This window comes from Gorilla gorilla, chromosome 3, assembly GCF_029281585.2.
Source record: "Gorilla gorilla gorilla isolate KB3781 chromosome 3, NHGRI_mGorGor1-v2.1_pri, whole genome shotgun sequence".
Taxonomy (NCBI): Eukaryota; Metazoa; Chordata; class Mammalia; order Primates; family Hominidae; genus Gorilla; species Gorilla gorilla.
The window spans coordinates 52,128,692-52,143,601 of NC_073227.2; positions in this window are offsets into that span (position 1 = coordinate 52,128,692).

Below are 14,910 nucleotides of genomic sequence, written 5' to 3' on the forward strand. Positions count from 1 at the left end.
GAGAGGATGCTTGATCTATTTCAATTTTTTAAAATGTTTTTAGAGTTGTTTTGTGACCTAGCATACAGTCTATCCTTGAGAATGATTGATATGCTGATATTAAAAAATGTATATTCTATAGCCGTTAGATGAAATGTTTATAAATATCTATTAGATCTATTTGATCTACAGTTCAGTTTAAGTCTAATGTTTCCTCGGTGATTTTCTGCCTGGAAGATTGTCGTCCATTGCTAAAAGTGGACATGGGTGTTGAAGTCTCCAGCTAATATTGTATTGTGATCCATCTCTCTCTTTAAATCTAATAATATTTGTTTTCTACACTTGGGGTGCTCTAGTGTTGGGTGCATATATATTTACAGTTATTATATCTATTCAAGGCACCAGTATTTTACACATCACAATTATAGTGTTATAATATTCTGTGTAATTACTATAACCAGTGAGTTTTGTCTTTTCAGATGACTTCTTATTGCTCATTAACATCCTTTTCTTTCAGATTAAAAAACTCCCTTTACAATTTTTTATAGAACAGGTCCAGGGTTGATGGGGTTGATGAAATCCCTCAGCTTTATTTTCACTTTTGTGGCTGGGGAAGTTTTTATTTCTCCTTCATGTTTGAAGGATATTTTTGCTGGATATACTATTCTTAAACTTTCTTCCCTCAGCACATCAAATACTTCATGCCAGTCTTTCCTGGCCTGTAAGGTTTCCAGTAAAAAGTCTGCTGATAGACATATTGGAGCTCCATTTTATGTCATTTCTTTCTTTTGCTTCTTTTAGGGTCATTTCTTTATCATTGACCTTTGGGGTTTGATCATTAAGTTTCTTGAGACAGTCTTCTTTGGGTTATCTCTTCTCGGTGTTCAATATTCTTCTCGTATTTGAATGTTAATATTTTAGAATTCTCTATTATTCCTTTGAATAAACTTTCTGCCCCAATCTCTCTCTCTAGCTCTTCTTTAAGACCAATAACTTAGATTTGTCCTTTTGAGTCTTTTTCTAGATCTTGTCATTATGCTTAATTCTTTTTTATTCTTTTTTCTTATGTCGCCTCTGACTATGTATTTTCAAATATCCTGTCTTCAAGCTGGCTAATTATTCTGCTTGGTCAATTCTGCTGTTAAGAGACTCTAATGTCTTCTTTAGTCTGTCAGTTGCATATCTCAGCTCCAGAATTTCTGCATGATTATTTTTAATTCTTTCAATCTCTTTGTTAAATTTATGTGATAAGATTCTAAATTCCTTCTTTGTGTTATCTTGAATTCTATTGAATTTCCTCAAAACAGCTATTTTGAATTATCTGTATGAAATGTCACATAACTCTGTCTCTCCAGCATTGGTCACTGCTGCCTTATTTAGTTCATTTGGTAAGGTCATGTTTTCCTGGATTGTCTTGATGCTTATGGATATTCATTCGTATCTGTGCATTGAAGAGTTGTAATTGTAATCTTTGCAGTCTGGGCTTCTTAGAACCCATCCTTCATTGAAACGCTTTCCAGGTATTCTCAGGGACTTGGGTGTTGTGATCTAAATCTTTGGTCACTGAAGCCATATCTGCATAGGGGACACTTGAAGCCCAGTAACACCATTGCTCTCGTAGACGTGTAGAGGTACCACCTTGGTGGTCTTGGGTCAGCTCCAGGAAATTCCCCTGGATCACCAGGTAAAGACTCTCGTTCTGTTCCCTTATTTTCCCCAAACAAACAGAGTCTCTCTGTCTCTGTACTGAGCTGCCTAAATATGTAAGAGGGGTGACACAGTATCCCTGTGGCCACCACCACTGGGACTACACTGGGTGAGACCTGAAGCCAGCCCAGCACTGAGTCTCACCTAAGGCCTGCAGTGATCACTGCTTGGGCTACAGCCTATTTTCACTCAAGGCTCAAGGGCTAGGCATAGAAGAAACGTAACTGAAAATAATAAAGACCATATACAAAACACTCACAGCTAATACCATACCGAATGGGGAAAATTTGTAAGCATTTCTTCTAAGAACTAAAACAATACAAGGATGTCCACTTAGCATTAAGAGATTTATAAGACTAGACCAGTATATTAGTTTGCTAGGGCTGCCATAACAAAGTACCACATATTAGATGTCTTAAACAACAGAAATTTATTTTCTCATATATGTGTACCCTAGAAGTCCAAGATCATGGTGTCAGCAGTGTTGGTTTCTTCTGAGGGCAATGAGAAAAGGATCAGTTTTAGGCCTCTCCCCTTAGATTTTAGATGGCCATTGATTCCCTGTGTCTTCACATCATCTGCTCTCTGCATTTTTAGGTATCCAATTTTTCTCTTCTTATAAGAACACCGGACATATTGGATTACAGCCCTCCCTAGTGACCTTATTTTCACTTAATTACCTCTTTAAGGTTCCATCTTTAAAGATTCCAGGCTGGGCACTGTGGCTCATGCCTGTAATCCCAGCACTTTGGGAGGCTTAGGTAGGAGGATCCCTTGAGCCCAGGAGTGCAAGTTTGCAGAGAGCTATGACTGAACCACTGCACTCCAGTCTCTGGGTGACAGAGAAAGATGCTGTCTTAAAAATAAATAAATAAATAACATTTTAAAAGGTCATTTTACCTCCAGACTAAGATGCGAAAATAACAATTCTTGCTTGTCTCATGCATATATAATTATGAAACTTCAGAATCTTTTCTTTTCTGATTTTTGGAGGCTTGAAGAAGATGTGCTGAGGAGCATCAAGACATAAGATTTAGTATAGACTGTGACATCTGCATTGGCATTAAATTGCAAAAGAAAAAAGAAGGATACCACACCCAAGCCAGGGTCATGAAAAATATATGCCAAGAGGATTCATTAAATAAAGACATTACATGGTGATGTTGCATCCATAAAATGAAATATTAAGTAGTTATTAAAAATTTTGCCTTCAAAATATCTTATAACTTTAGAAAATGTTACAGGTTAAATGGGAAAAGTATGCTCTTAATCTGAGAAAGGGTGGATTAATAAATAAAATATATTAAATTTGACCATTTACCACTTAGGTCTTGGAAAATTTTCATATTTACTGTTGTCTTGATCCACTGCATAGGGTACTACTGAAACAAAATCTGTTACACAGCCCTTCAAGGTATGTCTAACTTGTGTCTTAGACCCAGAACAAACTTAGAATTTATTGCTATGCATTGAAAATTAGAGCCAACTGAGTTGTATCTAGTTGTATATAAGCTCTTACTCTTGCTATTTTGTAAAGGAAATTAGCTACAAGGATGCTGAATTGAAAATGCTATCCTGATTATTCATCCTTTGGGCCTTAAGACTTTTTGATTTTCCAAGGCCACTGAAAGCTAAAGATTATAAATGCTTGATAGCACACACACATAAAAACATTGCTGTTGTATCTATTAATCAACTGATTTTTTTTAAAGGCCGCATAGGAGACTGCAACTTACTGTACAAAGAACAGAAGTTATTGTTGGGTTTTGTGTTGCTTTGAACACTCAATTCTTGATGACAATACTCTCTTGGAAATGAGGTCAGTTCAAATGGTTAATTTTTATAAAAATTCAATATGAGAATCTGGAACTTTTAAGTATTCTGTTTGCTAAATTTTGGTTCTTTAGCTTTATCTTGAAACTAAACAAATGCACTTCAAATAAATTGTAATCATTTCTAAGCCTGCTGGGGAGTCACTATGTTGATGATGTTCAGGTCATGACATATTTCTAAAGTCAAAGTTGATGGTAAATGATTATGGAGCTGATTTGCCCATCTGTTTTGCCTCCAGCATTTCTCTATGTATTCCAGAAGCCAATTCAGAGGTTTCAAGTATCATATTTTGGGGACCCTTTATTCTGACTCCTGAAAAAATATGATGGGAGTGGCTGTTTTCCTTCAAATCTTAAAACTTACAGAAATGTCATTTCCGAAGTTTATGAGAAATGGCCAGATGATTATTGAAAACCCCCTAAAAAGTCAACATCAGGCACTTAAAAATTAGCAATATTTCCTATTTCCTAAGATCAGAATAAATATAGAAAAAATTAACAATGGGCAACACAGGATGCTAGCCAATCAGGTCAGAGTCCCTAGGAACGAATCACAGCTAGCTCTAGCCCTAAACAAGCAAGACAATTTTCCTGAAACATACCAGCTAACTATCAGGCCTATTTAGGATTCTGGCAAATGTGGCTACAAATACTCATCCTGCTATGTGACTTTGAGAAAGTCATTACATTCTTTGAGCCACTGTTTTGTTTTCTTTCTGTGTCCTGTATCCATGGGATTGTTGTGTGATTAAAATATAAATAGATAATTTAACAAGACAATATCTATCAAGCCCTGAACACATAACCATGCATTGATTGCGTAAATATATTTGTAAATTTGTACATTAGAAGTTTCCCAAATGCTTTCTTATTTGATGTGGAGATTTTTATTGCAAAAAGAATACTTGAATTTACTAAGAATAAGAGACTATAAACACTTCTGAATGTTATGAAGATATTGATTATTTTCTCCTTTGAATAATTTTCCCAGATGCTGCTTTGCTTAAGAAGAGCCAGAAATCATAAGATGTCTTGACAAATAAAAATTAAAGCTGGAGTTCCATTACTATTCTGTTGTGTTTGATTGACTTAAGGAATAAATATTTTGAAAACATTTAATAATGATAGCAATAATAACAATAGTATTAGTAAATACCTATATAGTTATTATAATGTTTCAGGCACTATTTTACGTGATTTTCATACATTCCACTCTTGTTTAATCTTGACTATAAAATAGTCATCCTAATTTTATTGATAAGGAACTGAGGAACAAAGATTAAGGCATTGTAACCAAGATCCTAACTCCCAATAGGTGCTAGAACTAAGTCTTGAACCCAGTTAGTCTGATTCCAGAGTCTATGTGCCTGACAACTTCACCGTTTTTCCCATAAGTATTTCCACTTGCCAGAAACTTTGACAATATTTTTCATTTATCTTATAGCACTGATGCTCAGATAGAATCCCATATCACAATTTTGTGAGTGGGTGCAATAAGACAGACGTTTAATGATTTATACTAAGAAGGACAGGTATGGCACTTTTACCTAAGATGCCAAGTCCTGTGTTTTATGTAGCAGTTTTCAGTATTACGTTGAACTTTTTAAAAAACTTTTAACTGTCACATTTTGGATAATTTTTAAACTGGTGAAAGTATTCCATTTCCTTTGCTCCAGTTAATTTGTCAGGCTGAGGCCATAAATGTAACCCGAAAGCAACTCAACTAGTTATAACAGCAGAAGCAATGTACAAGCAACAGAATGAACCATGGTTCTGACCGCAGGTTCTGATTTATAGTCACTGAAATAGAATTGCACTATTTGAGAGATTGCCAGTTTTCATTTGTGTGGCATCTGGATATTCCTGTATAATATCTAAGTCAAACAATGGCTAATAAAAGATAATGATAACTGAGAACTCCAAATGGAAGGTATAAATTGTCAAGAATGGTAGGAAAAAAATAAAACACACTGAGTCCACAGTTTTCCACTTTCAGGGTAAAACATGTTTCCCCATAAAGAGAAATGAGCATGAGGTTGTAACTTTAAAGGGCTGTGATTGATTTCCTGGGTGACTAGCAGCAATCAGTCTCTTCCTTTTGAATCACATCTCATATGTCACACCTCAAAGAGCTACTTAATGCCAGCTGATGTCTGCACCCAGAAAGAATAAATAATGAATTCATGGATTGCCTTTCTTTCTACACTTCATTTAAGAAAGCTAATTGTTTAGAGAATAGATGTTCCTTGGCTCATTGGCTTGATAATACAGGAAACTCTATTGGAATTTCACTCTAAGAAGCCAAACTCAACCTAAATGAACAATCTTTCCTTAGCTCGCACTTGTGATAAAAGCAGACAATCTTACTGGTTATTAAAATGTAAACAGATAATGAATGAATTCACTAACTATTCTTCCCTGCTGGGGCATTTAGCCTTTGGGTAGCCTTGAGCTCTAAACTATATAGAAAGTAAATCCTCATTAAGTTGAAGCGAAAGGAGATCACAAATAAAACATTTGTTCACCACAATCTATCTTCTACCTCAAAGGAACCCAACCCTAAGAATGACTCCATGACACTTATGAGGAATGTCACTGATATTTTATGATTTTACTTTCTTTAATTGATAAACACGGACTCAAGGTAGTCCTGCAGTAACATCAGTATCTTGCATTTGCCTCCTGAAATGCAAATTCAGAGTAGGAGAGAAAGGGTTGAAGTTACAGCTTCTATACCCAGAATTGCTTATAATCCTAGGTATATCCAAGGGAATATGTTTTATTTGTGAATATCATTAGTCATGTCTTTTTAGAAACAAAATAGTTTGAGAATCACTGATTTGGTTGATTAATATTTCAAGTCTGAGTTAAAGAATCTATCAATTCTCATGGTCAAAAGTGTATATAAGCATATATAAAGTATATATATAACAAAAAATAACAGACATATTCCCAATCCTCATCCTCTGAGATTTATATTGTAAGGTAAGCAATGTTATCACTAACTAATAATAATGCATTCATGTATAATAAAATATAATGATAAGATAGTGCTATTAATAATAACTATAATTTCTAGAGTATGTGCTATGTAACAGATGCTGCATTTGGTTCCCTGCATTCATGATCTCTCTTGGGTCTCCCAACAACCCATGAGGATAATGTTATTACCCTCATTTTAGAGGAGAAATATGAGGCTCAGAAAAGTCAAATAACTTACCTCAGTAGCCAATAAATTGTGATAGCAGGATTTAAACCCAGGACTTACTCTAAATTGTAAATGTATGTTTTTTTCATATACCATTAAAATATGTCAATACCAACTACAAATCAAATTTATGTCTGATTTTTAAGTAAGGGCAAAGATGAGTGACACTTAGGCAGAGAAACTGGAAAGGATTGAGTAGGGTAGTGTGGCAGTTAGAATGTTCATATGATTCCCAATGACTCATGCCCTTGCCTCATTCCCTCCCCTTGAGTGTGGGTGGGAACTGTGAAAATGATAGCATATTTCACTTCATATGGCAAAGGTGAAGGGACTTTTCAGATATAATTAAGCTCTCTAATCAGTTAACTTCGGGTTAATCAAAAGAAGATTCTCTTGGGTTTTGAAGGTGAGCCCTTCAATAAAAAACATAGTCATGTCTTCTTTAAGCACTGTTATAGAACAAAACTATTCTAACTCTTGTTAAAATGGTAAGGAATACCTCATTCAGAAAGACTGTTGTAACAGGAGAGAGAGCCTGAGTGTAACTCTTAAGTACAAAAAAGGCAACTGGAGATTTATGCCAATGAGCAGAGGGAGTGAGTCAGTGGGTAGAAAATTACTAAGAGAAGACATCAAGAGTAGGTGAATTCTTGCTAACTGGCCTAAGGGTATTTTTGCTAAAGGCAGGTCAAAGATTGAGACATCAAAGATGAGGAATGAAGAACTTAATCAGATACCAAGGGTAGAGGATTCTCCCTAAAATGACCTCGTAAGATTCTTGCTAAAACTGGACTCGGCGATGACAAACACAGAAGCCAAAGGTCAAGGCATAGTGGAGAACAGAGCTCAAAGGAGCTTGAGCAAAGTTTGGTCAAGGAGAGAGTTGTTTTCAGCACAGAAATGCTCTCTTGTGGACCTTGCAGGAGTGAGCTGCCAGGTTGTGAGAGGGAATATCGAAGGAGCTGCTAGAAAAGACCTCAGGTGTCTCTAAGAGTAGAGAGTTGTCTTTGACCTACAGCCAGCAAGACACCAAAACTTACTGATGTGTTTCTAAATCATTCAGAAAGATTTTCTAGAGAAAGAGGAATTCAGAAATCAATACTACATGATGTTCTGAGATATGGTAAATAGAGGCAATTTATAAATTGGCATTTGGAGAATGCTACCTGGTAAGTGACATTCAACATAGTATCTAAATGCTAAAATTTTAAAATAGCATTAACAAAAGAAAGGAAAAAAAGTGAGTTTAATTATCTAGTTAAAAATAGTAACTATTAATAGTATATACAAAAATATAATATCCCTCCTTGAAAACCTGAGTATAGAGTGAATATATGAAAAAGTTGGTTTAAAATACAAGTCTATCTATATTCAATATTTTGTTGCCTTTATTTTATTTGACATGACAAATGTACAGACACCTTGATGAGACTTTCATATAGAAAATAACACCTCATTTTGAGCAAAAATTTACATCTTACACCTGAGGCCAGGAGTTTGAGACCAGCCTGGGCAACACAGCGAGACCACATCTCTACAAAACATTTTTTTTTTTTAATTAACCAGGTATGGTAACACGTGGCTGTAGATGAGCTACTCGGGAGGATGAGGTAGGAGGATCCCTTGAGCTCAGGAGTTCAAGGCTGCAACGAGCTATGACTGCACCACTGCACTCCAGCCTAGGTGACAGAGAGAGGCACTGTCAAAAATAAATAAATAAATAAATCGAAAAGGGTATTTCACTCTTAGACTGAAATGCAAAAATAACACTTCTTGCTTGTCTCATGTATTTCTGAAGCTTCATAATCTCTGATTTCCAGAGGCTTGAAAAAAGGTGCCCTGAGCAACATAAAAATTTAGGATTATCACAGACTGTGACATGTGCACAGATATTAAATTGCAGGGACAAACAGGATACCGCACACAAGCCAGGGTCATGGAAAATATGTGTCAAGAGGATTCATTAAATGAAGACATTGCATGATAATGCTGCAACCATAAAATGAAATATTATGTAGCTATTACCAGTTTTGTCTTCAAAATATTCCATGACTTTATAAAACATTACAATAGGTTAAATGGAAATGCATGATCATACTTTGAGGGCTCTTTGTTAACAAAAATACAGGACAATTTTAATTTTGCTCTATGAAAAAATATAGTAACATGTTAGCAGCAATTACCTGTGGATAGTAGTAGTATGTGTAATCTTAACGTTAATATATTATTTGTACTTATGTATTTATGTATTTTTATTGTTCAGTAGTATGCAAATTTTAAATGAGTTTTATTACTTTTGGAATCAGAAAACAATAAAGCTGGGGAAATTGAGCTTTATTAGCAAAGCACTAAAATTTAAAATGACCTAGGTGATCTATATAAAATGAACAAAATTCAATCATTGAGTCATTTCCAGCTTCCAGATGCCCTAATTCTAAGTTCACATAGGGACATGTGCAAAGAGAAGAACTTTCTTTGGCATTTAGCCCATGTCTATAGTTCACAATGTATCATAAATGAAACATTACTCAGTTTCCTTAGCTATAAAAAGTGGTAGCCAAATCAGATGGGCTTTATACTCTTTTCCAGCTATAATGTTCTATAATTTCATATTCTGTGATTCACTGGTATGGAGTTCTTGCAGATTTTCAGGTTTTGACAGTGTTTAGAAATTTCATTTTGTTTAAAAAAGTGCCAGCTAATAACATGCAGTCTTAGAGTCTATTATATAATGAAGAAGCTGGAAAGAAAGCAGAGAGACAGTCCAGCATGGCATTTTGGAGACCATGGGCACTGGGACCAGATCACCTCCAGTTGAATCATGTCACTGCCAATTATTAGGTGTGTGACTTAGGGCAAGTTACTTAACCTCTCTGTGCTTCAATTTTCTCATCGAGGGATACTAATACCAAATGCTGAACTCATTGGTTTGGTGTGAAGATTAAGTTAATTAATACATGTAAAGCACTTAGAACAATGTCTGCCATATGTTCAATAAATATTAGCTATTATTATTTTCCTCACCTGCTTAAGTAGAAAGAATAAAAAGTGTACAATGAAAAACTCAGCCCATGGGGATTAAAGCAATTTATTCTGCATTAGAAAAGGCCAGGCAGGGCCATCTAAAATTTCTCAGTCATAGCAAACTTATTAACTTGCATGATTGCCTCCCCTCTAAAACCTGATATTTTACTTTTAGAAAAATGTAGAGGAATGATTATGTAGGCACATTGCTAAAGATACTAAAAATAACTCTGAGATGCTAGCTGGCAACAAAAAGATTCTGCATACAACTTGGTTTGCCAATTCCATTCTTTACCTTTCTTTCAAGGACACATTCAAATGACATTTTCTCTTTAAATGCTGGATTACGTTTATTGATTTGTGTATGTTGAACCAGCCTTGCATCCCAGGGATGAAGCCCACTTGATCATGGTGGATAAGCTTTTTGATGTGCTGCTGGATTTGGTTTGCCAGTATTTTATTGAGGATTTTTGCCTCAATGTTCATCAGGGATATTGGTCTAAAATTCTTTTTTTGTTGTGGCTCTGACAGGCTTTGGTATCGGATGATGCTGGCCTCATAAAATGAGTTAGGGAGGATTATCAAAGACAAAAACCACATGATTATCTCAATAGATGCAGAAAAGGCCTTTGAGGAAATTCAACAGCCCTTCATGCTAAAAACTCCCAATAAATTAGGTATTGATGGGACGTATCTTAAAATAATAAGAACTATTTATGACAAACCCACAGCCAATATCATACTGAATGGGCAAAAACTGGAAGCATTCCCTTTGAAAACTGGCACAAGGGCCCGCATCGCCAAGTCAATCCTAAGCCAAAAGAACTAAGCTGGAGGCATTATGCTACCTGACTTCAAACTATACTACAAGGCTACAGTAACCAAAACAACATGGTACTGGTACCAAAACAGAGATGTAGACCAATGGAACAGGACAGAGCCCTCATAAATAATACCACACATCTACAACCATCTGATCTTTGACAAACCTGACTAAAACAAGAAATGGGGAAAGGATTCCCTATTTAATAAATGGTGCTGGGAAAACTGGCTAGCCATATGTAGAAAGCTGAAACTGGATCCCTTCCTTACACCTTATACAAAAATTAATTGAAGATGGATTAAAGACTTACATGTTAGACCTAAAGCCATAAAAACTCTAGAAGAAAACCTAGGCAATACCATTCAGGACATAGGCACGGGCAAGGACTTCATGTCTAAAACACCAAAAGCAATGGCAACAAAAGCCAAAATTGACAAATGAGATCTAATTAAACTGAAGAGCTTCTGCACAGCAAAAGAAACCACCATCAGAGTGAACAGGCAACCTACAGAATGGGAGAAAATTTTTGCAATCCACTCTTCTGACAAAGGGCTAATATCCAGAATCTACAAAGAACTCAAGCAAATTTACAAGAAAAAAACAAACAACCCCATCAAAAAGTGGGCAAAGGATATGAACAGACACTTCTCAAAAGAAGACATTTATGCAGCCAACAGATGCATGAAAAAATGCTCATCATCACTGGCCATCAGAGAAATGCAAATCAAAACCACAATGAGATACTGTAAACTAGTTCAACCATTGTGGAAGACAATGTGGTGATTCCTCAAGGATCTAGAACTAGAAATACCATTTGACCCAGCAATCCCATTACTGAGTATATACACAAAGGATTATAAATCATGCTGCTACAAAGACACATGCACACATATGTTTATTGCGGCACTATTCACAATAGCAAAGACTTGGAACCAACCCAAATGTCCATCAATGTGAGACTGGATTAAGAAATTGTGGCACATATATACCACGGAATACTATGCAGCCATAAAAAAGGATGAGTTCATGTCCTTTGTAGGGACATGGATGAAGCTGGAAACCATCATTACGAGCAAACTATCGCAAGGACAAAAAACCAAACACCGCATATTCTCACTCACAGGTGGGAATTGAACAATGAGAACATTTGGACACAGGAAGGGGAACATCACACACCGGGGCCTGTAGTGGGGTGGGGGGAGGGGGGAGGGATAGCATTAGGAGATATACCTAATGTAAATGAGGAGTTAAAGGGTGCAGTACACCAACATGGCGCATGTATACATATGTAACAAACCTGCACTTATGCACATGTACCCTAGAACTTAAAGTATAATAAAAATAATAATAATAAATAAATAAATGACATTTTCTCTGTGAATTTTCTGTTCATCAACAATAAAGTGGTCCCCATTCTGCCTCAAGTCATCTTTTGTTTTAGCACACATGACATTTTTTGTAGAATCTCACTTCTCAGAAAGTGTAAATGCTGTATATTCTCCAAAAAATATATTAGCAATTTATTTAATAAACATATAGTGCTGCCTGTGTCCTAAGCTCTCTGTTCTAAGCACTATGCAAATATTATCCCATTTAATCCTTGTGGGAGATTGCAAAATACAGACATAATTTTCCCCTCTGTGTTTGCACATCTTTTACTAATGTTACTTTACCATGCCTTCCAAGTGTATCTCTCCATCTCCTTGAATGTATGTTTCCTTGTGATTTGCTTTGACAATACAATGCAGCAGAAGTGACATCTTGTGAGTTGAGAGTTGAAGCTTCAAGAAGTCTTGCAGCTTCAGCTCTCCCTCTCCTGCTCTCCTGAGATTGTCATGTGAGGAGGCCTCCCCTAGCATCCTTGAAGATAGGAGACCATATGGAGAGGCAAGTCAGCCAACAACCAGCACCATATATCAGATATTAATATGTGAGTGAAATTTCTAGATTATATATCCCCAGAGAAACAGACATAGGACTGTAGCTGTATGACAGACCCAAGTTAGAGCAACAAAGAGAAATCATCCAGCTCATTGCAGTCACTAAGTTTGGGAGGTTTATTTTGTAGCAAAGGCTAACAACCATACACACTTCATAATATTAATATGAACTAGATATAACATCATTTTATTTTTACAAATGAAAAAGCCCAAAATTAAACCAGTGTTAAGAAGATAGAGCTTAATGTATGTCATCTTTCCTATATACATTGCCTAATGCACAGGCACCAAGTTCTATTAATACTTCAAGGTGCAACAGTTAGAATGTCTTGCACATAGTAAAAGCTCAATAAATAAATTCTTGAGGGTACATCATTTAACTCTGGCTTAATTTATTGTTCTCTTTCTTTTGAAAATGAGGTCATTCATGTTTCTTATATTTCTTCATTGCAGCTTCCACATGCCACAAAATATGACGGCCTCCATAGCCATCAGGAGTAGTGACAATAAAGAATTGAAACCTAGAGAGAAATAAATATCTCTTCTTGCCGTTTCCTTCATGTTTTGATTCAGTATCTAGGGACTTTGGTGACAGCCACCTTAAAATGTGACAGCTTGTAAAAGGAATAGATAGGTTGGTAAAGGCATATAGACAGAACGATAAGCCATAGATTCAGCGATAACAAGTTTTTGGCATAAATATGTGGCAGGAACACGAAGGTTATATAATAGGTAACCGCTCTGTAAAATCACAGGTTTGACCTCCACAGAGAAAAGTTACGAGTTCTTCATTACATATATATGTGTAATGTGTGTGCGTGTATATATATATATATGTAATGGATATATATATAATAATGTACATATATATACGTTATGTAGGCACGTTGCTAAAGATATTAAAAATAACTCTGAGATGCTAGCTGGCAACAGAAAGATTCTGCATATAACTTGGTTTGCCAATTCCATTCTTTACCTTTCTTTCAAAGCCACATTCAAATGACATTTTCTCTGTGAATTTTCTGTTCATCAACAATAAAGTGGTACCCATTCTGCCTCAGGTCGCCTTTTGTGTCAGTACACATGACACTTTACGTAGAATCTCACTTCCCAGAAAATGTAAATGCTGTATATTCTCCAAAATGTATTAGCAATTTATTTATATATAATAAATACATAGCACATATATAATAATGTACATATATGTACATTACATATACTGACATTACATTTATATGTATATTACATATATATGTATGTATTATTTATTTATTTATTCATCGAGCTCTTACTACGTGCAAGACACTCTAACTGGTGCCTCTTGAAGTATTAATAGAACTTGGTGCCTGTGCATTAGGCAATGTAGGTATGAAAGATAACAAACGTTAAGCATTACATATATATGTAATATAACATATGTAATGAAGAATTCATTAAGTTATCAGTTCATACATATTTATAATGTGTACATATTACATACTAAAGTAGGCCCATAAAAGACAAGCACTTTTTACCAAAGCCTATTATTGCTTTAATAGCACAGTTTTGGGCACAGAATATTAACAGTATATGGTGGAAGCATGGAGATAAATAATATAAAAACTATTAACTATAATTTCATAATAGGAAAACAGAAAACTCAGAGAGTAAGTAGAGATCTCTCCCACTCATTTAAGAATTTTATATATACATGCATATATACACATTATGCATATATGTAATAACCCATTACATATATATGTAATGAAGAACTCATTATATATAATGAATGAGCATGTATGGTAGTTATAGAATAGCATATACGGTAGCTATTTACTAGCGTATATGATAGCTATTTTATATAACTAGCTTGAATAGCATATATGGTAACTATTTTATTTAATTTCATAGAAGAAATTTTAGATTACATGTGAACCTCAAATGCTGGTAAGAGTCCAGACACTTTTGATTTATAATTAATTGAATAAATATCAGAAATGCTTAGCACATTAAATATCATTACTCCTGATCTATTCAGATGCTAATGTCTTATTGAAGTTCCCTGTCCATAGCCTTAGAAAAATAGGGCTTATGGGAAGTCATTAATGCCAGCCCCAGGAGGTTGAACTTTAAGAACCAGTGCAAACACCAGGAAGGCAAGATCTGTTTAAGCAGAGAGGATGTACAGAATGGAGAACGGAAAATATAAATATAAATGTGCTATTCTTCCTTCCTCTCCCCTCTCCTCCCACAGCTGTATCTTTTGGGATGTTAGAAGCAATAAAGAGGTTCTTTCTCAGCAAAATGAGTTCACTGTCAAGCTTGAGAAAAAAGTAAGAAGCAAACTGATAGTGTAACTATAAAAGTTTAAAATAATATTTCTAGTGTGAAAAGCCTTCACACTCCAGACAGGACCTG